The sequence below is a fragment of the Rhagoletis pomonella genome, unplaced genomic scaffold (assembly GCF_013731165.1).
Source record: "Rhagoletis pomonella isolate Grant_MI unplaced genomic scaffold, Rhpom_1.0 Rhpom_scaffold_00001, whole genome shotgun sequence".
Lineage (NCBI taxonomy): Eukaryota > Metazoa > Arthropoda > Insecta > Diptera > Tephritidae > Rhagoletis > Rhagoletis pomonella.
In genome coordinates, this window is record NW_023458555.1 from 85,950,482 (window position 1) to 85,954,095 (window position 3,614).

Genomic DNA, 3,614 nt, shown 5'->3' on the forward strand with positions numbered 1-3,614 from the left:
TCGTATCGCTGGATTGTTAAATAAATGCTAACGATGACCGAATTGTAGTACAATTAACTTTATTGTACAACAAACAATTTTACAATACTTGCTAATACAGTAAAAATACTACAATACTTGTTAAGGCAATTACAACGCTTTACTGAACTTGTTACACACAATTAAACTTATAGCTTGCTTATTCGCAATTCGCTTCTCTGCTCACTTTACTTGTAGCTTGCTGACTTGCAACTGTCCCCACTCCGCTGTGTCGTGGCTCTTATATACCTGCGCTCACACTTATGGCAACTCTAGAACGTTCTGAAGTTTATCGCTCATTCTCTTTTTCTCGCTGTTCGCAGTGTTCATCCAACTTGACGTTTCTCTTTGTGGTACATTCTACGTCATTCCTCGAACATTCTGCCTATTTCTCGTTGTCCGCTTTGTGTTGCCGCAGTATTCGCCACACTGCCCTCCACCTAAGTCTGATCGTCCCGATCAGACACACTTGCGGTTCCAAATGCTGCAAGCCTTTCCAAGTGGACCACCTTCATCTTGTTTCTTGGTCTCCCAACGGTCTGGATCCGATACACTACGTCATTTAGCCGTTTTACGACCTTATACGGACCTTCCCAGTTGCATTGTAGTTTTGGGGACAAACCTTTCTTTCGTTGTGGATTATACAGCAACACCAAATCTCCTTCCTGGAAACCCTCGGAATTCATCGCCTTATCATACTTGGCTTTCATCTTGTCACTCATAATTTGTGTGCGCTGTCTCACAAGAGCATGTATCTCTCTCAGCTCCTCTTCCAGGATGTTTGACGTCTCTTTTCCAATCCTTCTAGCATCACCAGTCACCCCAAACTTCAGATCACTAGGCAAACGGAGCTCACTGCCGAATATTACCCTTGCAGGAGTTTTACCCGTTGTTTCATGCACTGCTGACCGGTATCCCATCAGGAACAAGGGTATGCGGACATCCCAATTTTTTTGATTCTTGTCCACGACCTTCCGCAAATGCTCTTCCAGGGTTCGGTTGAACCGTTCCACCATGCCGTCTGATTGGGGATGAAGAGCCGTCGTTCGAGTTTTCCGGATACCCAGTATCTGGCACATCTCTTGGAACACTTCCGACTCAAAATTTCTTCCCTGGTCAGAGTGCAGCTCTATAGGTACACCGTATCTCGCAACCCAATTGTAGGTGAATACCTCCGCTACTGTTTTAGCTTCCTGGTTTGGAATCGGGTATACCTCCGGCCATTTGCTAAAGTAGTCCATAACCACAAGGACGTATTTGTTTCCCTGTGCGCTCATAGGAAATGGACCGGCTACATCCATGGCAATCCGCTCGAAAGGTGCACCTGAGTTATATTGCTTCATCTGGCCATGACTTCTGGATTTCGGCCCCTTAGCTGCAATACACTCCGCGCAGTTAGCAATCCACTCTGCGACCGATTGCCGACAACCAGCCCAATAGAACCTCTGCTTAACCTTTTCCAGGGTCTTCGTGATTCCCAGGTGCCCTCCACTAGGACCATTGTGGAATTCCTTGAGTACATCCGGAATTCTTACCCTTGGAACTACTATCAGGTTGCGGGAGCACTGGCCATCTTCGCTTTCCCATACCCTATGCAAACAGCCAGATATTAATTTTAAGCTGTTCCATTGTGCCCAGTACGCCTTTGCGATGGGGCTTTCCGCTGCCATTTGCTCCTTAGTTGGCCTCCTGTCCACCTCCAGTCCATGCATCAAAAGCTCCAGATCTGGATCTTCCTGCTGACACTTCCGTAGCTGTTCTTCCTTCCACTCTTCCGCTGGTGTTATTGTCGTTAGACGGACGTCTATAATGTCCTCTTTTCCCTCAGCTTTTGAACAGTGTTTACATTCCAGGCTACATGGGCGGCGGGACATGGCATCAGCATTACCGTGGACACTTCCCTTGCGGTGCTCAATGGCGAAGTCATAACTTTGCAGTCTCTCAATCCACCGAGCTAGCTGTCCTTCTGGATTCTTAAACTGTAGTAGCCACTTCAGCGCTGCATGGTCCGTTCTAACTCGGAAACGTTGCCCATAAAGGTACTTGTGGAAATGTTTGACGCAGTCCACCAACGCAAGTAGTTCTCTCCGAGTTACGCAGTAGTTCCTCTCTGGTTTTCCAATCGACCGGCTATAGTAGGCAACTACCTTCTCCTGCCCATCAATTACCTGCGACAGTACGCCTCCTATGGCATAACCACTAGCATCCGTATCCAAAATAAACGTTGCCCCTGGAACGGGATACGCTAGCATAGGTGCAGTACATAGTCGTTCCTTCAGAGCCTGGAAAGCCTCCTCCTGCTCTTTGTTCCACTCGAAGGCTCTATTTTTCCTAGTGAGCTCGTGGAGGCTATTAGCAACGCTGGCGAAATTCGGAACAAATCGGCGGTAGTAGGTGCATAGCCCAAGAAAACTTCGTAGTTCGTGCAGGTTCCTAGGTCTTGGCCACTCCTTTACTGCTTCTATCTTTTCCTTCGCAGTACAGATGCCCTCCGTTGTCACCTTGTGCCCTAAGTAGTTCACCTCCTTCCTGAACAGTGAGCACTTTTTAGGACTTAGCTTCAGACCAGCGCCAGCTATCCTCTGGAAAACTTCTTCCAAATTGTTCAGGTGTTTCTCAAAGCTTTTACCCAATACGATAATGTCGTCTAGATACACCAAACATGTTTTCCAATGTAGTCCTTTGAGCACATGGTCCATAAGTCGTTCAAAAGTGGCAGGAGCGTTGCATAATCCAAAGGGCATCACCGTGAATTGCCACAGACCGTCTCCAACGCTGAAAGCTGTCTTCTCCTTATCCTCGTCACTTACCTCCACTTGCCAATAACCGCTCTTAAGGTCGAGTGTTGAGAACCACTTTGTTCCAGTCAACGAGTCCAGAGTGTCATCGATCCTGGGAAGAGGATAGCTGTCCTTTTTCGTCACATCGTTTAGTTTCCGGTAGTCTACGCAGAACCGCATTTGACCATCCTTCTTCTTCACAAGTACTACCGGCGAACTCCATGGACTCGCTGATGGTTCAATCACACCACTCTCGCTCATTTCGTTTATTATTTGGCTAACAGTTTCACGTTTGGCAAGTGGAACACTCCGAGGAGCTTGACGGATTGGCCTTGCATCGCCAGTATCGATGCGATGTTTCACAATGTTAGTCCTGCCTGGTTTGTCGCCATTCTTGTCGAATATGTTGCAGTATCTTCGGAGAAGTTCCTTAGCCTTGTGCTGGTATTTTTCTTCCAACCCTTCCGTCCATGCATTAATGTCTTCCGCAATGTCATTCTCGCCAATGGAATCGCTTTCAGGTAACTTTTCGCAGTTGAAGATTGCCTCTACCTCTCGACATTGCCCCAGTACAGTTCCTCTTCGGAGTTTGACTGGTGATTTGAACTCATTGAGCACTCGAACTGGGATGCGTCCATCCTTTTGCGTCTTAGCCAGGGTTTTACCAATAAGTACGTCCGGTGTAGAATTTTGTGTTGCTTCAACAACCCACAATTTGTTTGTCCCACAATCTCCATCAATCTTTGCCCACACAACTGCTTCTGACTTCGGTGGAATCTGCTCGCTTTTCTCTAGGATCACTCGCTTGCTGCTGTA